Genomic DNA, 23,270 nt, shown 5'->3' with positions numbered 1-23,270 from the left:
GGGAGTCCTGGAAAATTGCCAAAAACTTCTCTCAAGCATCCTTAGCTCACCTTCAATGATTGGCATGTGTGGGGTCCATGGGCACATCATACTGGCTCAAATACAGATTCAGGGTACATGTTTTCCATCTGAATACCCCGATTGCAGAATAACATGCAAAACTAATTTTGTGTTGCTGAAAGAACACATTCCACTTCCAGGAATAATGTACTATTGGAAGGTGATGACAGGATAGAGCTGTAGTGGAGGGAATTCCCTATCAGTTAGTATGAAATAAGTCAAAGGGGTCTGAGTGAGGACTTTGCATTTAAATAAATTATCACACCACTATATTGACAGAGCAGCTTCATAGAGCCAAATGAATGCAAATGTCTATGTTTTTCAGGGCATGGGTACTAGGAGATGAAACAGGAGAATGAAGTTTCTGGAAACTGTGGCATCTAAGAAATGCTAAGTTACTAGAGATATTTCAACCTCGGGGACCCATGGTGAGTGTCTACACATATGTAAAGGGCCTTTTGATGGACGAGGGAGTGGACCTGTTCCACATGACTCCAAAATGTAGGTGGATGCTACATTATCATTTCAACCTATAGAATGAGAACTAGTGAGCTTTCTGTAAAGCCTATATGGTAGGAGTAGGTAGGATGGGGCGTAGGAGTATAATTCAGTCTAGATCTCACATTCATAAGAGCCTTGAGTCAAAACTCAAGGTTGTGAGATTGTGTACTTAATCACTGTTTTTCTTTAGTGTTTTTATATGTGTGTCAAAAATATTTATTTACTGTAAATATTATAAATGTAAAATAACCCTTGGCAATTTTTCTTTTTATATTTTATGAATCTCCAAGAGAAATTGACTCGGGTCTCTCTTAACCTCTAAGAAAGGTTGGTTTCCTGCCATTTACATGGTTCAAAAGGAGGAGGCCATCTATTTATCTAGGATGAGATCAAGGTAATTTGTGTGCTGGGTATTAGTATTGGATTAGATGTCTAAGATTCCATTCAATATTGACATTCTTTAATTCTAACTTCTCTAGGTTATACTTTTCTTGTCTGTAAATTAAGGCAGTTGGACTAGCTCAGCATTTCTCAATGTGGAATCTGAAGCAACACTACATATTCCTGGAATGCTCTTTGCCCTCTACCCGCAGCACCCAACCCCACAAGAGTCTAGATGACTCATATTCCTCCTGGTTTTAATTTGAATGTCAGTTCCTCAGAGTAAATTTTACTAGTTTTTCAGATTAGGGTAAGACCTCTGTTATACACATGCCTGCCTCACTTAAGCTCCACAAGGGGTTGGACTGATTTATCACCACGCCATTACTGAGCTCATAGCACAGTGCCCTACAAAGAGCAGAGACTCAACAAATTGTTATTACATCAATAAACAAATTACTTAGAATATTAATAGGTGTTAAATGATAAAGGGCTTTCATGGTCAAATTTATTGAACAAAATATTCTTAACAGATTTCTTTATTACCATTTTCAAAGTCTAATATGTGAACAACTATGGAAAGGGTACATGTTGTGTTGGCTCAGTTCTGAGATTTACTTTTAAAAACCATTTTATATTTCTCAAATTCTATGTGTTTTTCATAATATAGTGTTTAATATGTTTCTTCCCTACCCTCCCTACAGCTCCACCAAAATCTGTTATTAAATGTTAGTAACTATTTCCTACAATTAATGGTGTCATAGAATTAAGGGAATCCATTAGTTTAGAGTATTTCTCAAATGTGGTTGATTATGGAATCTTTTTTTACAGAGCTTCTCCTGGGACTGTGTTTTGTGGTATACATTTTGGGAAACAGTGGAATAGAAAGCCCCTCCCAAATTTACTAACCTTTGAGTCTCTTGGCCAGAATTAGAAAGCAATAGCTGTAGGTAAAAAGAACAATAAATATGATTATTGAGACTTGAATATTCTAGAACCTGTTTAGTAATCTCAAAAAAGTCACTCAAACAATCTGATTCTCAAGTATTTTATCAGCAAAAGAGGGACAATAATTTCTCTCCTGCTTACTTCGTAGGACTATTATTAGAGAATAACGGGAAGGTTAAATGTGGAGAGGTCAGATTCTGGTTAAAAATATTAGAATGAACAGCTTATGTTCCTGTCTTCCCCAAAATAAACTGAAATGACAGTAAAGTGATCATTTAAAAAGGGCTAAGCTTGAAGAAGGAGGAAGAGGAGGAGAGGGAGGAGAAAGAAGAGAAAACAGCAACGTTTTGGAAGCTGGACAGCAGACAGATGAGTGATAACTGATTCAGCAGATCCTAAAATGCTGAAACCGAGGGAGGAAAGCAGACAATGTTATTTGCACCCCTTAACCTCAGTATGTATGTGTAGGAATAAAATCCCTGAGAAGGCAAGAAAAAGAGATCTAGAGCAAAAACAGGACTTGAAGTTCTTATTCAAGGAGAAAAGGAAGAGGAGAACATTACCCCCTCCAAAGAGAGCGAGGAAGAGAATAAAAAATAAAGGTCCCAGAACTGACATATGTTTCCTGATTGGAAGTATCTGCTGAGTGCCCACCACAATGAATAAAAGAGAAATACTACCACTATACCTAATCATAAAATTTTAGAATTCAGAAGGTGAAGATAACTGAAAAGCTCTCTGGGTTGATGTGGGGGTAGGAGAAACTCAGAATGGAATCAAACTTCTCAACAGCAATGACAAAGTTGACAGTTTGCCTGAGGTGTCTGATGATATTGATAATAGATTTACATTTATACAGAGGGAATAAAAATGAATTAGTGACAGGTACATAGAAAACAAATCAAAGAAAACTAAGACAAGTATTTATCCTGGAAAATAAAAAAATTTAAAAAGAAAAGACAAAACTGCAAAATGTGTTCATAAAATTATAATAGTATAAACATGGCACATAAATTTTACCATAAATTTTGATATAGTTATATTCAAAGGAGTATTTATTATTTTTCTATTGTGATATAATAAAGTATCACAAATTTAGCAGCTTAAAACAATACACATTTATGCTCTCACATTTCTGTGGATCAGAAGTTCAGACCCAGCCTAGATGTGTCTCTGATCAGGGTCTCACAAGGCCGCAATCAAGGTGTCAGCTGGGCTACATTCTCATCTGGAGGCTTGACTGTGGAAGAATCCACTTCCAAATTCATTCAGGTTATTGACAGAATTCATTTCCTGGTGACTGTAGGGTTCATGGCAGGTTTCTTCTTCAAAGCCAGCAAGGGTGGAATGAATCTACTAGTAAGAGGAAGTCTTATATAATATAACATAACAACGGGAGTAACATCCCATCACCTTTGTCTTATTCTATTGTAAGAAGCAAGTCACACATCCTGCCCACACTCAAAGGTAGGAGATGATGCAAGGGTGTAAACACGAGGAGATGGGGATCATTGGAGCCAAAGTCTAAAATATGTCAGACAGCATAGAGGGCAGCTTTTTTTTTTTTCTGATACTACATAATGTAGCATGTTATGGTGGAGTTAGATCTGGATGGCATCCTAACTTCTCCACTTAAAAAGAATATATATATATATATATTTACAAAGATTACAAATATATATATTTATATATATATATATATATATATTTACAAAGATATATTTACAAAGATGTGTAACCATAAATGATTATTGATCAATCAATAAATGATTACTGTTATTTAAGTCACTAAGTTTTAGGGTAATTTGTTATTCAACAACAGGAAATTAAGACAGATTTTGGTACTAAGAGTGGGGTGCTACTATTACAAAAGCTTAAAATATAGGGTGGTTTTGAAAAAGGGCAGTGGGAAGAAGCTGGAAGGACTTTGAGGAAAGTGTCAGTGAAAGCCTGTAGAAGCCTTTGTGGAGGCTGCAGGTAAAAGCTTACAGGAAAGTGAAGACAGTACTACCGAAACCTGGAGGAGCCTCCTTACAGAATAGCAGCAAGCTTAGCAGTACCGTCCCCTCTGATAACATGAGAAATAGAAAATATACCTAATGAACTGGGAGACCCAGTTAAGGAGATTTCCAGACAGCGTGGTGAAGGTGCTATTTCACTTCTTTTGCTGTTTATAGAAAAATACAAGCAGAGAAAGGCTAAAGGAAAGACCAATAAAACAGAGCCAAGAATTGTTGAGTTTAAAAATTCTCAGCCTCTCCAGATGACCTGTGATGCTAAAATTAAGAAATGGCTTCTGGGCAAAGATCAAATCTAGGACACTTTCAGGAAAACATAATCTAAAAATGAAGCCAAAGGTGTGTACTCAGGAAGATTCTAGCCAGTGCCTCACAGAATCAAACCATGGAACTTCTAAGCAGCTTAAGGATATTGACCCTCAATAATCTCAACAGAAGCCCAAGGAAGAGAAATTCTTATCTCAGAGATATTTGCAGGTGTGGCTTTTGTCTATTTAATATCTCAGAAGGAATAGGAAAAAAGTAATCTTTATTCCTTGGTCCTATCACAGTGCTTCCAAAAACCCTGACTCAGAATGTTGATCTGGAGACTTTGCAATCCCTAAAGAGACTTCCATCTCAAGGACAGCTGAACAGTGTATGTCCTGAATGATTCCAGTGGGCCCAGGAAAAGTCACTGTATGAAAAGTATACATCTGTTTCTCACCTATGCTTTCAGAAGTGAATTTTTAGTTTGTTATGATAGTTTAAATTCACTGAGAGTTGTCATTCCAACCACTGGCCTTTCTTCCCTCAACGGCCCCATTTCCACATTAAGGGGAAGATATGCAACTAATATGAGGAAAGGGTTATCTCCTTACAGCTATAATATTTTACTTATATACAAAGACAACTACATTGTTCCCAGAAATTACAGAGATAATGAGATAAAGAGAGAAGGGGGAAGGGAGAGAACAGGTTGGGAGTTCTTGAAAATTTTAAAGTAAGCTATCTCCACCCTCATTTCCAGTGTCCCTCCCATGTGCACTATAAATCCCTGAAAGAATCAATCAATCTTAATTCAAAAGTAATGAGATAATCCAAGGGAGTTTGAAATTCAACCAGACAAAGGAGAAGTTCTTAGAAAATGCAGAGTAAGAGTAGAGTCACTGTGTTGTCCGAGCAAATTATTGCATAAAATTGAAAGTCTGCCTCAAACACCAAAATAGAAGGCTATTGTATGCAGGGCCAGTAAATTACCTCAATTGAGTATGTAGGGTAGAACAGGTGTCAAAATCTATTACTTGTATAAAGCAGTAACTTAAAGGCCTACTTGTGTATGGAAATCTGTCTCTTTTAGATATAGGGTTAAATGAGAATTTCCCAAAATGACTAACATAGTTCCCCAAATCTAGCTTCTCTAAGGAGAAGGTATCTGGTCAACAAGAACATAGAACTTCATGAAGTAAAGAGACTTTATAATTTTATGAATAAATTGTGCAGAGGTTTAAATTGACCAAAGAAAATGAACTTAAATAAGAATGGAGGTCCACAGAATAGTCAAGTAACAATTGCCATGGTATGAAACCAGGAAAGAAGAAATTCCTGGGCTACTCAGATCATTTTTATTCATAAGTAGCAAATGATAGGAATTTGGGAAAGCTTTTCCAGGGATTAAACTCATTTTCTGTAGATGATAATAATAATAAAAATAACACATTTTTAAACATCTTTATTGGAGATTAATTGCTTTACAACGTTGTATTAGTTTCTGCTGTATAAAAAAGTGAATCAGCTGTATGTATACATATATCCCCATATCCCCTCCCTCTTACGTCTCCCTCCTACCCTCCCTATCCCACCCCTCTAGGTCATCACAAAACCCCGAGTGGATCTCCTTGTGCTATGCGGCTACTTCCCACTAGCTATCTATTTTAAATTTGGTAGTGTATATATGTCAATGCTACTCTCTCACTTTGTCCCACCTTACACTTCCCCCTTCCTATATCCTCAAGTCCATTCTCTACATCTGCGTCTTTATTCCAGTCCTGCCCCTAGGTAAATCAGAACCTTTTTTTTTTTTTTTTTAGATTCCATATATATGTGTTAGCATAGGGCATTTGTTTCTCTCTTTCTGACTTACTTCACTCTGTATGACAGACTCTAGGTCCATCCACCTCACTACAAATAACTCAATTTCCTTCCTTCTTATGGCTGAGTAGTATTCCATTGTATATATGTGCCACATCTTCTTTATCCATTCATCTGTCGACAGACACTTAGGTTGCTTCCATGTCCTGGCTATTGTAAATAGTGCTGCAATGAACATTGTGGTACATGACTCTTTTTGAATTATGGTTTTCTCAGGCTATATGCCCAGTAGTGGGATTGCTGGGTCATATGGTAGTTCTATTTTTCGTTTTTTAAGGAACCTCCGTACTGTTCTCCATAGTGACTGTATCAGTGTACATTCCCACCAACAGTGCAAGAGGGTATCCTTTTCTCCACACCCTCTCCAGGATTTATTGTTTGTAGATTTTTAATGATGGCCATTCTGACTGGTGTGAGGTGATACCTCATTGTAGTTTTGATTTGCATTTCTCTAATGATTAGTGTCGTTGAGCATCCTTTCATGTGTTTGTTGCCAAACTGTATATCTTCTTTGGAGAAATGTCTATTTAGGTCTTCTGCCCATTTTTGAATTGGTTTGTTTGTTTTTTTGATATACAGCTGCATGAGCTACTTGTATATTTTAGAGATTAATCCTTGGTTAGTTGCTTCATTTGAAAATATTTTCTCCCATTCTGAGGCTTGTCTTTCCATCTTGTTTATGGTTTCCTTTGCTGGGAAAAAAGCTTTGAAGTTTCATTAGGTCACATTTGTTTATTTTTGTTTTTATTTCCATTTCTTTAGCAGGTGGGTCAAAAAAAATCTTGCAGTGATTTATGTCAAAGAGTGTTCTTCCTATGTTTTCCTTTAGGACTCTTTTAGTGTCTGGCCTTACATTTTAGTCTTTAATCCATTTTGAGTTTATTTTTGTGTATGGTGTTATGGAGTGTTCTAATTTCATTCTTTTACATGTAGCTGTCCAGTTTTCCCAGCACCACTTATTGAAGAGGCTGTCTTTTCTCCATTGTATATTCCTGCATCCTTTATCAAAGATAAGGTGACCATTGTGTGGGTTTATCTCTGGGCTTTCTATCCTGTTCCATTGATCTATATTTCTGTTTTTGTGCCAGTACCATACTGTCTTGATTACTGTAGCTTTGTAGTATAGTCTGAAGCCAGGAACCCTGATTCCTCCAGCTCTGCTTTCCTTTCTCAAGATTGCTTTAGCTATTCAGGGTCTTTTGTGTTTTGATACAAATTGTAAATTTTTTGTTCTAGCTCTGTGAAAAAGGCCATTGGTAGTTTGATAGGGATTGCATTGAACCTGTAGATTGCTTTTGGATAGTATAGTCATTTTCACAATGTTGATCTTCCAAATCAAGAACATGGTATATCTCTCCATCTGCTTGTATCATCTTTAATTTCCTTCATCAGGGTCTTATGGTTTTCTGCATACACATCTTCTGTCTCCTTAGGTAGGTTTATCCTTAGGTATTTTATTCTTTTTGTTGCAGTGATAAACGGGAGTGTTTCCTTAATTTCTCTTTCAGATTTTTCATCATTAGTGTGTAGGAGTGCCAGAGATATCTGTGCATTAATTTTGTATCCTGCTACTTTACCAAATTCATTGATTAGCTTTAGTAGTTTTCTGGTGGCATCCTTTGGATTCTCTATGTATAGTTATCATGTCATCTGCAAACAGTGACAGTTTTACTTCTTTTCTGATTTGAATTCCTTTTATTTCTTTTTCTTCTGTGATTGCTAAGGCTAAAACTTCCAAAAGTATGTTGAATAATAGTGGTGAGAGTGGGCATCCTTGTCTTCTTCCTGATTTTAGAGGAAATATTTTCAGTTTTTCACCATTGAGAACAATGTTGGCTGTGCGTTTGTCATATATGGCCTTTATTATGTTGAGGTAAGTTTCCTCTATGCCTACTTTCTGGAGAATTTTTATCATAAATGAGTGTTGAATTTTGTCAAAAGCTTTTTCTGCATCTATTCAGATTATCATATGGTTTTTATCCTTCAATTTGTTACTATGGTGTATCACATTGATTGATTTGCATTTATTGAAGAATCCTTACATTACTGGGATAAATCCCACTTGATCACAGTATATGATCCTTTTAATGGGGTGTTGGATTCTGTTTGCTAGTATTTTGTTGAGGATTTTCGCATCTATGTTCATCAGTGATATTGGCCTGTAGTTTTCTTGTTTTTGATATCTTTGTCTGGTTTTGGTATCAGGGTGATGGTGGCCTCATAGAATGAGTTTGGGAGTGTTCCTCCCTCTGCTATATTTTGGAAAGGGTTGGAAGATTTTTAATCACAGTTTCAATTTCCATGCTTGTGATTGGTCTGTTTATATTTTCTACTTCTTCCTGGTTCAGTCTCAGAAAGTTGTGCTTTTCTAAGAATTTGTCCATTTCTTCCAGGATGTCCATTTTATTAGCATATAGTTGCTTATAGTAATATCTCATTATCCTTTGTATTTCTGCAGTGTCAGTTGTTACTTCTTTTTCATTTCTCCTTCTGTTGATTTGAGTCTTCTCCCTTTTTTTCTTGATGAGTCTGGCTAGTGGTTTATCAATTTTTTTTTATCTCCTCAAAGAACCAGCTTTTAATTTTCTTGATCTTTGCTCTCATTTCCTTCATTTCTTTTCCATTTATTTCTGATCTGATCTTTATGATTTCTTTCCTTTTGCTAACACAGGATTTTTTTTTTTGTTCTTCTTTATCTAATTGCTTTAGGTGTGAGGTTAGGTTGTTTATTTGATATTTTTCTTGTTTCTTGAGGTAGGATTGTGTTGCTATAAACTTCCCTCTTAGAACTGCTTTTGCTGCATCCCATAGGTTTGGGGTGGTCATGTTTTCATTGTCATTTGTTTCTAGGTACTTTTTGATTTCCTCTTTGATTTCTTCAGTGATCTCTTGGATATTTAGTAGTGTAATGTTTAGCCTCCACGTGTTTGTATTTTTTACAATTTTGTTTCCTGTAATTGATATCTAGTCTCTTAGAGTTGTGGTTGGAAAAGTTACATGATACGATTTCAATTTTCTTAAATTTACCAAGTCTTGATTTGTGACCCAAGACATTATCTGTCCTGAGGAATGTTCATGAGCCCTTGAGAAGAAAGTGTATTCTGTTGTTTTGGGATGGAATTTCCTATATATCTCAATTAAGTTCTTCTTGTTTAATATGTCATTTAAATCTTGTGTTTCCTTATTTATTTTCATTGTGGATGATCTGTCCATTGGTGAAAGTTGGGTTTCAAAGTCCCCTACTATTATTGTGCTACTGTCAATTTCCCCTTTTATGGTTGTTAGCACTTGCCTTATGTATTGAGGTGCTCCTATTACAATTGTTATATCTTCTTCTTGGATTGATTGCTTGATCATTATGTACTGTCCTTCTTTGTCTCTTGTAATAGTATTTATTTTAAAGTCTATTTTGTCTAATATGAGAATTGCTACTCCAGCCTTCTTCTGATTTCCGTTTGTATTTTGTCTGTTATGAGAATTGCTACTCCAGCCTTCTTCTGATTTCCATTTGTATGGAATATCTTTTTTCCATCCCTTCACTTTCAGTCTGTATATGTCCCTAGGTCTGAAGTGGGTCTTTTGTAGACAGCATGTATACAGGTTTTGTTTTTGCATTTATTCAGCCAGTCTATGTCTTTCGGTTGGAGCATTTAATCCAATTACATTTAAGGTAATTATTGATAGTATGTTCCTATTACCATTTTCTTAATTGTTTTGGTTATTTTTTTTGTAGGTCTTTTCCTTCTTTTGTGTTTCTTGCCTAGAGAAGTTCCTTTAGCATTTGTTTTAAAGCTGGTTTGGTGGTGCTGAAATCTCTTAGCTTTTGCTTGTCTGTAAAGATTTTATTTTCTCTGTCGAATCTGAACGAGATCCTTGCTAGGTACAGTAATCTTGGTTGTAGGTTTTTCACTTTCACCACTTTAAATATGTCCTGCCACTCCCTTCTAGTTTGCGGAGTTTCTGCTGGAAGATCAGCTGTTAACCTTATGGGGATTCCCTTGTATATTGTTGATTTTCCCTTGCTGCTTTTAATATTTTTTCTTTGTATTTAATTTTTTGATAGTTTGATTAATATGTGTCTTGGCATGTTTCTCCTTGGATTTATCCTTTATGGGACTCTCTGCACTTCCTGGACTTGATTTACTATTTCCTTTCCCTTATTAGGGAAGTTTTCAACTATAATCTCTTCAAATATTTTCTCATTCCCTTTCTTTTTCTCTTCTTCTTCGGGGACCCATATAATTTTAATATTGGTGTGTTTAATGTTGTCCCAGGGGTATCTGAGACTGTCCTCAATTCTTTTCATTCTTTTTTTTTTTTTATTCTGCTCTGTGGTAGTTATTTCCACTGTTTTATCTTCCAGGTCACTTGTCCTTTCTTCTGCCTCAGTTTTTCTGCTATTGATTCCTTCTAGAGAATTTTAAATTTCATTTCTTGTGTTGTTCATCATTATGTGTTTCCTCTTTAGTTCTTCTAGGTCCTTGTTAAACGTTTCTTGTATTTTCTCCATCCTATTTCCTAGATTTTGAATATCTTTACTGTCATTACTCTGAATTCTTTTTCAGGTAGACTGCCTATTACCTCTTCATTTGTCTGATCAAGTGGGTTTTTACCTCTCTCCTTCATCTGCTGTATATTTCTCTGTGTTCTCATTTTACTTAACTTACTGTGTTTGGGGTCTCCTTTTCACAGGCTGCCTGTTCGTAGTTCCCATTGTTTTTTGTGTCTGCCCCCACTAGGTAAGGTTGGTTCAGTGTGTTGTGTAGGCTTCCTGGTGGAGGGGACTGGTCTCTGTGTTCTGGTGGGTGGGGCTGGATCTTATCTTTCTGGTGGGCCGGGCTGCATCCAGTGGTGTGTTTTGGTGTGTCTATGGACTTAGTATGATTTTCAGCAGCCTCTCTTCTAATGGATGAGGATATGTTCTTGTCTTGCTAGTTGTTTGGCATGGGGCATCCAGCACTTTAGCTTGCTGGCCTTTGGGTGGAGCTGGGTCTTAGTGTTGAGATGGAGATCTCTGGGAGAGCTCTTGCTGATTGATAGTACATGGGGCTGGGAGGTTTCTGGTGATCCAATGTCCTGATCTCGGCTCTCCCACCTCAGAGGCTCAGGACTGACACCAGGCCAGAGCACAAATACCCTGTCAGCCACACGGCTCAGAAGAAAAGGAAGGAAAAAAGAAAGAAAAGATAAATAAATAAATAAATAAATAAATAAATAAATAAATAAATAAAATTATTTAAATAAAAGTAAAAAATTATTAAAATTAAAACGTTTTTAAGTAATAATAATAATAATAAAAAACAAAAAGGGCAACCAAACCAATAAACAAATCCACCAATCATACAAGCTTTAAAAACTATACTAAGATACACATAAAAATCAGAAACAAGTCAGTTGCAGACAGCAAACCACAATTCTACAGTTGCTCCCAAAGTCCACCACCTCAATTTTGGGATGATTCGTTGTCTATTCATGTATTCCACAGATGCAGGGTACATCAAGTTGATTGTGGGGACTTCCTCTACTGCTCCTGAGGCTGCATGGAGAAATTTCATTTCTTTTCTTTGTTCTCACAGCTCCTGGGGTTCAGCTTGGTTTTGGCCCCACCTCTGCCTGTAGGTCACCTGATGGCGTCTGTTCCCCACCCAGCAGGGGGGGAGTTAAAGCAGCGGCTGATTAGGGGGCTCTTGCTCACTCATGCTGGGAGTGGGAGGAGTACTGTAATTATAACTGGAATGCAGGGCGAGCCTGAGGCGGCAGAGGCCAGCATGACATTGCAACAGCCTGAGGCATGCTGTGTGTTCTCCTGGAGAAATTGTCCCTCAATCACCGGACCCTGGCAGTCGCAGGCTGCACAGGCTCCTGGGGTGGTGTGGATAGTGACTTGTACTTGCACACATGATTCTTGGTGGCTGCAGCATCAGCGTTAGTGTTTCATGCCTGTCTCTAGGGTCTGAGCCGTGGCTCATGCCCTTCTCTGGAGCTCATTTACGTGGTGCTCTGCTTTCTGTGGGCAGATGGGGAAAGAATCCCCTCTCCTCTTGCACCCCAAAACAATGGTCTCTTGCCTCTTGGCATCTCAAGACTTTTTCCCGGACTACCTCCCGGCTAGCTGTGGTGCACTAGCCCGCTTCAGGCTGCGTTCACGCAGCCAACCCCAGTCCTCTCTCTGGGATCCGACCTCCGAAGATGCAGCCTCAGCTCCCAGATCCCATCCGCCCTGGTGGGTGAGCAGACAAGCCTCTCAGGCTGGTGAGTCCTGGTGGGCACTGATCCTCTGTGCGGGAATCTCTCCACTTTGCCCTCCGCACCCCTGTGGCTGCGCTCTCCTCTGTGGCTCCGAAGCTTCCCCCCTCTGCCACCCACAGTCTCCGCCCACGGAGGGGCTTCCTAGGGTGTGGACACCTTTCCTCCTTCACAGCTCCCTCCCACTGGTCCCATCCCTATTCTTTTGTCTCTGTTTTTTCTTTTTTCTTTTGCCCTACCTAGGTATGTGGGGATTTTCTTGCCTTTTGGGAAGTTTGAGGTCTTCTGTCAGCATTCAGTAGGTGTTCTGTAGGAGTTGTTCCACGTGTAGATATATTTTTGATGTATTTGTGGGGAGGAAGGTGATCTCCATGTCTTACTCCTGCGCCATCTTGAAGGTCCCCCAGTAACACTTATGAATGCTGAATATGTACTAAGCCCATGTAACCTACTCATCAGTCCTCACAACCACACAATGAGCTAAGTGCTATAAGGTTTCACAGTTTGCATATACGAAGAAGCTTAGAAGTTAAATAAGTAGCCCAACATTACGTGGCTAGTACATGAAAAGGCAGGCAATGGAGGTAAGCTCATGCTTTTAACCACACCAGATAGAGACAGTAAACAAAACTAACCTTTGAAAAATTATAGAAATATCAAACTATTCTATGCATAAAAATTAGGGCCCTGTTTCGAGAAGGCACAGACCAGTATGGAACACACAGCAGAAGATAAGCACATGATAGTTTTCATAATTGTTGGATGTAAATTTTAGTTAAGTTCACTGTTTAACAGCAGAAAGATATGGATTTTATTCCAACATGTAGATACATTTATTTATACAATGTATCTTGTTATCTTCATTAGTCCTGAGTTTGAAACCACTCCAGATATTGTCTTTATATCAGAAAGAACTAAATAGTATAAAATAACTAGGTTGACTGCTTAACTACCACCATTAAGACTATGATGCTCAGATGGAACAAAACCAAGAAGCAGCTACCTCTGACAGGATGCTATTGTGATAAAGTTTAGTTTTGTCTCAGAATGGGAAAACAATGCAGTTTAATCTGGAAAATAAAATGCTTAGCTAAGTTCCTTTAATTGAACATCCTTTTACCACTCACACAAAATATCGTATTTTTACTGATTATTTCCACTAGTAACATTTACTAAAGTTTCTTATAAAATCTAAAAAGGTCTATACAAATTCCAAAATTATCTAGGCTTTGAGCTATCTTCTAAATTCCTGAGTCTAATTGATTGTGCCTCTAAAGAAACATTCCATACAAGTGAGACAAATATCCTAAATATACCTCACACATTCTTAACCACGTCCTCTTGTGCATACCCTCCCTGACCCTGAAGGTCATACCATTTTCCTTTAGATTGGACGGACATTCATCCAATGAATCACTCTCAAGAGTTGTCTTCCACTTCCCAGCCCTAATTGATAGAGATGGGACCTTTCAGAAAGTATCTGTAATAACAACTGAATATTTTGCAGAAAATTTGCAATGCTGTAAAAGGGACTAACTGCCAAAATGATTTCCATCCCAACCACTCTGTTCTGGATAAAAACAAAAGGGGTACATGACTTTGTACTAATGGGATGAGGTGGATATTTCTTTGTTGGGAGGAGTAATCTAAAATTGAATGCAGACTTTAATGAACTATTAAACTCCCTACCAGGACATCTTAAAACTTGATAAGCATAGGAATGTAGATTTTGATTCCTTTTCTATAAAATCCTATAGCTCTGCTAATCCAAAATTTATACAAACCAAAACATGTAATTCTTTTATGAAAGAGAAGGAGCATTGTTTGGGTGCTTTTTTTTTTTTTTTTTTTGGATGTGTTGGGTCTTTGTTGCTGCGCAGGCTTTCTCTACTTGTGATGAGCGGGGGCTACTCTTTGTTGTGGTGCACGTGCTTATTGCATTGGCTTCTCTTGTTATGGAGCATGGGCTCTAGTTGAGTGGGCTTCAGTAGTCGCAGCACATGGGCCCTACAGTGAGCAGGCTTTTTTTTTTTTTTTTTTTTTTTTGGATGTGTTGGGTCTTTGTTGCTGCGCAGGCTTTCTCTACTTGTGATGAGCGGGGGCTACTCTTTGTTGTGGTGCACGTGCTTATTGCATTGGCTTCTCTTGTTATGGAGCATGGGCTCTAGTTGAGTGGGCTTCAGTAGTCGCAGCACATGGGCCCTACAGTGAGCAGGCTTCAATAGTTGTGGCTCGGGCTTAGTTGCTCCTCGGCATGGGGGATCATCCTGCACCAGGGATAGAACCCATGTCTGCTGCATTGGCAGGCGGATTCTTAACCACTGCACCACCAGGGAAGTCTTTTTTGGGTGCTTATTATGTGGCAGGCACTGAGGCACTGAGGACTCTGACAGCCATGATAGTGAGCTCTTTAAAGATAAGGATGATGTCTGATATTCTTTTGTATCCTAAGTATCTAGTACATTGCTCCCAACTGTTTAATGATTTAAATGAAACAGATTTAAAAAAGAAAAACTTTCCCTAGTTTTAAAACACTTGTTTAACTTTTTTTGTTATTATTTCTAAATGTCAGATGGAACGTAGCTTGTTATTCAGATGGGTTTTAATTGGACTTTAATCCTTTGACACAAGAAACGAGAATCAAAAAGTTGACAAGATTGGCCTTGCTAAGATGCAAACCTCAAGGCATATTCTGGTGGATCAAATTCTCTTTTATCTTACTTAAAACACAAGTGCTTAAGAGAATGTGACCTTGTGAGATTGTTTAGTAAGACATGAAAGAGCAGCTCAAGAGGTTGACTCTTGAGAGGACAAGTAGGAGGAGCATGGTCCTGCTTTGCCTCCTGCATGTCAGGTCTCCCATCGAGCACCCGGACTTCAGAGAAACCACTGGAGGAGACAAGGTGCTGTCAAGAGGTCCTGCATGGAACAAAGAAGATAGGGAGGCAGAAATGTGAATTTTCTGTGGAAGTAGAGAATAAGAACCAAAATGTTCATGATTTTTTACAGTGGCAGGGTGTGGTGGAGACAATTGAAGGAGATGAACAATTCAACCACAATATTCCTCTGGAAGTTGGGAATTTTTTTTTTTTAAGTAGTAAAGTTTTATTGTAAAGCAGCTCACTACACAATGCGGTCAATTTTCTCTGTATCAGATTGAGTCGTGGAGAGATATAGAGTTGAATATACAACGTGTGATTGCTCGCTAAGCCATAGGAAACCAGAATCCTTTAACATCCTTGTCCTAACTATGGTTATTTGTATATTTAAGATTTATACCCCATTGATTCCAAAAAAACTGAAAGCAACTTACCAGCTAATACAAAATGTAACTTAAAGCAAACCAGAGACTCCCCTTAACTAGAATAATTTCGCAGCAAAGATGCTCTTGTGCATCTTCGGATAGGTTGGGAAAACATTCTGATAGATTTGAAAAAAACTGGCTCTAAACATTCTGATAAATCTCACAAAAACGCAAAAACATTGAGATATCAATTCCATTTCCTGTCATAGGCAAGGGTTTAAACCTAGGTAGAGTTAGAACTTCTCCTGGGATTTGAATCAAGGAGGAATTTATCATGTAAAACTAGCAAGAGGGATGCTGTATCACAATAGCATAGATGCTGTCTTTCACCTCAGTTCTACAAAAGTCAAAGAAAGATTGTTCAAATGGATAATTTTTATATCAAACCTCTACAAAGGCAGAGAGTATCATCTTCTGCATAATAATATAAATTATATAATTCAAATACTTTGCTTGACTTAATACAGAGATAGAATATAAAGTCTCTAGTTCCACAGGTAATTGGCATGTTTATTTAAATGTCAGCTGTCTTAGGAGAACACTTGGCTAAATTTATGATCAAATGCCCTAGTAATTGCCAATGATATAAAAAGTCTATATTACTAATTAGTGACAATAGTAACTAATGAGTGTACAGACTTCTTTTTCAGCTTATCAAGCACTTTTTACAGTCATTATCACATTAAATTTTTATTACAACCCTATAATCAGACAGGTATCAGGATCAGCCTTCTTTTAGGGATGAAGAAAGAAAGGCTTGAAACTGTTATGTAATAGGTCAAGATGGTGTATCTGGAAGGAGTAGTCAGAACTCAAACCCAGGTTTTAAGTTTTACTATTTATGTCCTTAAAATTGTATGTCCCTTCTACTACATATTTTCTTGTCATCTCTAGTTAAATATCAACCCAAAGTACAGTTGTCTTATGAAAGAAGCGGATTTGGTTTGGGATCAGATAGAAGCCTTACTTTAGCAAGTTTTAGTAAACAAGGTGCAAGAAGATAGAAAGAGGGGGAAGGTCCTGAAAATATAATTTGTTGGGATGTGATCCAGATCCTGCCAGCCTTGTAGACTACTGTAAGAAAGAATATTGTCCTCTTCTCAATCATTGATACTAATCATTGAGAAGGCAGAGTTTGATAGCATATAATACAAACAAAAATATATTTTCTTAAAATTGTATAACAAAGATATTAAAACTATCCAGTTTTCCTTAATGAATTTCATCCTCACTTTTGTAATTCTATAATACTCTTTATTGCCATCAAAACCTTTCTTCTTAGCACAATTGCTGGAAAGTCCTCTTGGGGAAGACATAATTTTCTAACTCTCTTCCAATGGTCAAGGGCAAGGATAGGTTCTGCCAAGTGACAAACTCTCTATTCAGTGTCCCTAATCTAATTTTCTAGGAAACCAGTGGTATTTATTCTTCCAACAGACTTTCAGAGGTGGAGGCCCAGTTAGGGATTCCATAACTTGGTTACAGAAAACAGTATATTCATTCTTTTAATTTGCCTTTTTGCCCTAAATTTACACATTCCTCTTTTTATTTATTCACTCACTTAAGCTGCTAGGCCTGCTAGGGGGGTTGACTCCAAAAGACAAAACCAAAGGTGTGATTCTCAAAGGGAAAACAGCTGCTGATAAACTGTTCTTTAAGGTCTATCCTTGCTATAAATAACAAAACCACTTTACCAGTGTCAAAGGACCTAGTCTTCTCAGGAGGGAATGTGCATGCCACACACATCAAGCCTGTATACTCCAATGTTGTAAGTACTAGAGAACTGATTAAAAATTGATTCATGCATGTTGACTAATATTACATATCCTGGCTTCAAGACGATTATGTAGACAAACTGTTTTTGTTTGTTTGTTTGTTTTTCTTTTGACAAGTCAAATAGTAGAAATGAGAATGTCAAATAACCTGAGAAAATTTATGAAAATTCTCCCTGATAGAATGCAATAGCCCTTTTGTATTTCTGAGGACTCTTTAAACAAAGTCATTTAGGATGACTGAGATTTTCCAGGTATAAGCCAGGGATATTCAGATTATTTTCCCAGGTTTGCTGGTGGTATGATCTGAGGCATATGACTTTGGTATCTACCTGGAAGGGACATCACTTGATTAACTTGATACTACTGAGTGCCCTAAACAGTAAGGTTAGAAATGGATTGCATTAAAAGAGACCACTGTAAGATTTACAGAGCAATCTTTATTAATCTGATAAACATTTACTGAATGGGTAGCTACAACATATGAGGACAAATCTTTTTTTTTTTGCGGTATGTGGGCCTCTCACTGTTGTGACCTCTCCCCTTGCAGAGCACAGGCTCCGGACGCGCAGGACCAGCGGCCGTGGCTCACGGGCCTAGCTGCTCCGCGGCATGTGGGATCTTCCCGGACTGGGGCACGAACCCGTGTCCCCTGCATCGGCAGGCAGACTCTCAACCACTGCGCCACCAGGGAAGCCCCGAGGACAAATCTTAAGTGCTGGGGATGTAGCAGTGAACCAGACAAATGAGTTCTTTGCCCTAACTGACACTATGGTCCAGTAGGGAAGACAGACAAAAAAGAATCACAGAGAAGTTATATATTTAGAATTGTGCTGATGTTTTAACAGAAAATTAGAAAGGGGCTATTAGCAGATATAACCTGCAAGATGAAACTTAGACTGGGAAATTGAATGATTAACACAGGTCTCCTTGTGAAGTCCCTTTTGAGGGAAAGGCTAAAACAGTGAGTAGGAGTTAGCTAGGTGAAGAATGCAGGGATGTGTGTGTGCCCATGTGTATCAGGGCATGCATGGGGGAAGTGAGAAGACGAACATTCTAGGAAGAGGGCACAGCAACATTTGATGACACGAAGGGGAAGAGAGAGAAGCTTAAAGTGAATACAAGGAGACAGTTTGGAGGTTATTGCTAGAGCTCATGCAAGAGATTATTATTGGACTAAATTGTGGGAGTACAGATGGAGAAAAGTGAATGGACTGTACAGGAACTGGGAGGTGACTGGATGTGAAGGGGGAACACTCTAGGTTTTGTTCATGAGTAACTCTTTGGAGAGAGGTGCCATTTTCTGAAATGGAAAACACAAGAAAAGATTTACAAAAGCAAAATTGAAGTCTTAAGAGCAAATTATGAATTTATATATACACATATAAACTATATTTTTTTGGAAAACAAAGTTATAGGAAAATTGTATGCAAAAACAAGCAGTACTTGAATGTGAAAATAAAAGGAGTAAGTATATCAACATATCACCAATCACTTTAAGGGTCCTCTGACCAATAGTTTTGAGTAATTTGCCTCTTAAAGTATTGTTCTAATGTGGGTATTTGTTTAAAATTTCTCTAGAACACTTTAGAATATTCCTAAGTTAAAAGAAAATTATGAAAGGGCTTTTACCCTGTATCTCAGATATCAGCCTTCCAGATGAAACTTGGTCTTGCCCATCACTGAGAAGAATGGCAGATGTGGTATGAAAAAGTTTAAGACTGGTCTGGCCAGTGAATGTTTTTCATTTTCTTGGGGATAAAGCTCCCAAAGAAACTCTTCTATTGCAAGTAGCATTTAGACTTTAAAACATCACATAAGTAGATAAGCTATTTGACAAAATGACCAGGACCTACAAAATGTTTGGATGTGAAGTAGAGATAACTCCTAGGTTTTGAACATGAGTTAAAAACAACAGTAGAAATTATAAAAACTTTATAACTTATAGAAACTTCTAGAACATTCTTATCTTCATAACTCATTTGCTTATGTTATTATATTTCTCATGGGGAAAACATGATGATAAGCTAAAAATCCTGCAAAATGAACTAAATTTTGGAACACTATAACTATTGTGCCCCCTTAAAGCTTGGAAAAAAACACATATGTTGAGGATAAATTAAAGACATTCTGCTCCAGACAGTGGATAGCAAACTTGCCAAACCAAGAAACACTTTCTCCCAAGAAATAGCCCAGGCCAACATTTATTTAAAAGACTGAAATAGATTAAAAGATGACACATCTAGAGCGACTTATTAAGGGAAACCCAGTATTTCAAGAGCAAGGTCTCTAACATTCATGGAGGATGCCAAGAAAGATTAAAAACCTACTCTCCCACAACACAGCTGTTGGTACCTCTATTATCGATGGTTCTAGGCTGGCTGGACAAAAGGTCTGCTCCAAATTGGCAATCCTTATGTTCTTATTATGCATGTTTCATCACTGTGTTCTAGAGGAAGAAAGACCATCGCCACCAACCAACATCTTCTCATTCTGGAGTCATCTAAAAATACCTGCAGACAGTATTACCCTGCTATTACCTCACACTCCTGCCCATCAGCCATGGCCACCTCCTACCTCCCCGCTCACTAATAGCACAGTCCTGTATCACCTCCCACTCAGCCAAGCAACACTACTGTAGCTGCTTTAGATACACTCATATCTATATATATAGTCTCATATATAAATATATATTCAGACATATACTCATGTTCACGCAAAAATGCTTTTACAAAAGAAGAAGGGGAAGCTAGTTATCTGAAAGTAGCTGTACTTTGGAAAGTTAATGTGATACGTCATTTAGGATACAGTTCCTGTTCTGTCTGGGTGTCCAGCCAAATGTGTGTAGGGAGGCATTTGCCAATCCCAAACATGAGAAGCATTTGCTTTTATTAACCTCTGACCCTAGAGCAATTGCAGCCTCTGTTTCCTAAATCTATTGCATTATACATTTCTATTTCTTCCCTTTAAATATTGTAGTATAATATTATAAACTTAATATTTAAATTATAATTTTCTAGATCAGGCTGGTACATTTTCTATTTTAAGGATATTTTATGGATATTGTACACAGAATTCAACAGATATCTATTTTACTGTTTTTTTCATTATTATTATTACTACTATTTAGTGACAGACTGAATTATTGGTATGTCATTTGGAGACAGAAATGAGTGAGATAAAAAGGGTTCAGGAGCTGAAGCAGTAACAAGACTGGGAGATGCTTGGTCTCTGATAGCAATGGCAGGCAAAACCACTGCTCGCATAATCAGGGCAACCACGGCTTGCAGCTGGGAGCTGGGATCCCACGACTCCTCAACTACTCCGCACCTAGCACCAAGCCTAAATGAATGCCGCGCAGTAGCACCTAGGGCTGTGACGAGTAACTGAGATCACAGTTGCGGAAGCCCTCTGCGGGTGAAAATGGCGCGGTATGGCGAGGAAAGTTTCCATTACTTGCTTCATCAGAACATCTGCACTGATCATTAAGCAGACAGTGGAGTTGGCACTGGGGACAGAGGACTAGGCTAGTTGTCACAAACCCAGGATTCAAATCCTGACTCTGGCACCAACTTGCTCAGTGACTGAGCAAATCTCTTCAAATAGCTGAGCTTTAGATTTTCCCATTTGGGCAATAGATACCTCTCCCATCTGCCCTACAAATTATTGTAAACATTGAATTAGAGTTGTATGTGAAATGCTTTAGAAAGTAAACCACAGAATATGGCTGTGTGTTTACGACTGAAAAACTGCACCTGGATACTGTCCATATTCCAAACTAAAAGAAGTGTCTTTCACACACACACAGACACACACACACCATCTTCCCTGTCTCAGCTAATGACACCACATCCATAGAATGTAAGCTCCATGAAGGCAGGTATTTGGAAGAGTACTAGTGCCAGCCATACAGTGGGCTCTCAATAAATATTTATTGCATTAAAAAACTGAATCTACCCAGTTGCTTAAATGAGGGCATGTTATCTATGATACATTCTTGTCCTTCATTCTGGCACATCTAATAAATCACCTCCAGCTGGCTCTGACACCTGGCTATGTCAGTCTCTTCCACTCGGTGGTGTACCAGCAAATGTTTAACAGCCAGCTGTCAGGGAAACATTTCTGGCATTTGCCAATTTTAGTGGTGTATATATCCCCACTATGGCCCATTTCAATCAACCAACATGATGGCACATTGAGTTGGGAAGAGGTCCCCACAACAGACTCTCAGGGCTGGTGTGTCAGCTCTAGCTCACCACAGCTCCTGGGGTTCTCACCCTAGACAATACACCCTCCTAGCAGCCTGGCTTGATTCCCGGATGATCCTCATTGTAACCCACCACCCACATTGCCAATAGCATGATCTTTCAAACACATACATCTGATCATGTGGTTTTCCTATTTCAAAACCTTCAATGTGTTCCTCTTGCTTACATAATAAATATCAAATACATAGTATGATAGACAAGGCACTTCTTAAATCTGAAAGCAGTTTCCTGAGACCCTCTTCAGTGTCAATGTGCACTCTAGCCATACTGAACACAGGTTCTTCAACATCTTACGCATTTTTATTTCTCTCTGATCTGCTCATGCTGTTCCCACTTCCTGTTTAGGCACTTTCCTTTCCTCTCTACCTGGTAGACCACCTACAAGTTCTCCAGGCCCAAATAAAAAAATCATTTCCTCATCAAAGCTTTCTCTGATTATTACTTATTTCCTCTTTACCCTTCACTTACCTATCAGCCCAGACAGAATGAATTTCTCACTCATTTACATCTCTATATCATTATAGTCATACTCATGATAACAAATATGAGCTTTTCTTACAGTTATTTGCTTATTTCTCTCTTTCCTGCTGGTCTGTGAGCTCCTCTTAAGTAGGACCTTGTCCTTAATGAGCCCTCAGAAAATACTGAATCACTAAATTGACGTCTTTTAAAGCTACTCAAAGTTCTCTGTGGACAGGCTGGGACCCTGTCAGAAAAGCAGAATCTCAGAGCCCACCCAGACCTACTAAAGCAGAATTTGCATTTAAAAAGAGTTCCTGGTGATTCATAAGCACATTAAAGTTTGAAAAGCCATATTAAGTTTGAAAAGGTCTAAAGAAAGATAACTAGGGCCAACTACTGATGAACTTGACAGCTAGGCAAAAATATTAAAGTCTTTGGGAAATAGGAGTCTATTGACCGTTCTTGAAATGAGACAATATAGAAGAACACTATTTGTAGGTAATTAATCTCACAACTTGGATGAAGTGATTTAAAAGGCTGAGACTATAGCAGTGGTTCTTGACTTAGGACATTTATCTCCCCTCTCCACATCAAGGAGTATTTGGCAATGTCTGAAGACATTTTTGTTTGTCACAACCGGGAAATTGCTACTGTCATCCGGTGGGTAGAGGTCAGGAATGCTGTTAAACCTCCTACAACGCCCCTCACAATGAAGAGCCATCCAGCCCAAAATGTTAACAGAGGAAAGACTGAAAAACCCTGGAATAAGAGGAAGGAAGGGCAAGAAGCTAATGAAATTATTCAGGCTTGTGGTGATGAACCATCACTGGTGTCAGGGTGGTGCTTGGTCAGCTCAGAAGAGGGGGAAGAAATAAGAGTGGCTTCACAATAAATTAACAGAATTTAGTGATGAAGGCCAAAAGAGAGAGAGCACTCAGTTTTCTTCTTTGGGTAAAAGGAAGAATGGCAGGAACACTGGCAATAATAGAAGCAGCTGTCATTTAGATGCATGAAAGCAAGATGCAGAAGGATTTAGGCAAGTCACAGGGATCCTGATTTCACTAAACTTATCTATTGAGCACCTGCTAAGTTACTGGAGCTGTGCCCTTTCACATATTTGACCTTTTTCATCCTCCAACAACAATCCTTAAAGTAGTTATTAGTAGATTTTTCCTGCTCA

Source organism: Lipotes vexillifer, unplaced genomic scaffold (genome assembly GCF_000442215.2).
Source record: "Lipotes vexillifer unplaced genomic scaffold, Lipotes_vexillifer_v1.1 scaffold5, whole genome shotgun sequence".
Taxonomy (NCBI): domain Eukaryota; kingdom Metazoa; phylum Chordata; class Mammalia; order Artiodactyla; family Lipotidae; genus Lipotes; species Lipotes vexillifer.
The sequence above is the reverse complement of the archived record's forward strand: the minus strand, read 5'-3'. Positions refer to the sequence as shown.